Source organism: Alligator sinensis, unplaced genomic scaffold (assembly GCF_000455745.1).
Source record: "Alligator sinensis unplaced genomic scaffold, ASM45574v1 scaffold191_1, whole genome shotgun sequence".
In the NCBI taxonomy this organism is placed as follows: Eukaryota; Metazoa; Chordata; order Crocodylia; family Alligatoridae; genus Alligator; species Alligator sinensis.
The window spans coordinates 1,185,482-1,185,802 of record NW_005842282.1 but is presented as its reverse complement, the minus strand read 5'-3'; positions in this window follow the sequence as shown (position 1 = coordinate 1,185,802).

Below are 321 nucleotides of genomic sequence, written 5' to 3'. Positions count from 1 at the left end.
GAGCCAGCGCTGCCGCCCGCGCCCCGCAGCCCTGCCCGCCGGGCGGCCCCGCGGGGCTCAGGGGAGGTCGGGAATGGGAATGGGCCAAAGCCAGCAGCCGCCGCTCTCTGGCCCCACGGGACGGGCTTGGGACCGGAGCGGGCAGAGGCAGCTCCTCCCCGCGTGCTGCCCAGGGGCTCCTCTTCCCTCGCGCTGGACTCGTGGCTCCAGCTGGAATAAATCAGTGGCTTTGATGGAAAGGAGCTGGGTCGGGGCATGTAGCTGCAGCCACAGCTTCATTGCACCGCACAACTCTCGCTGCTTGGACTTGGGGGTGACAAA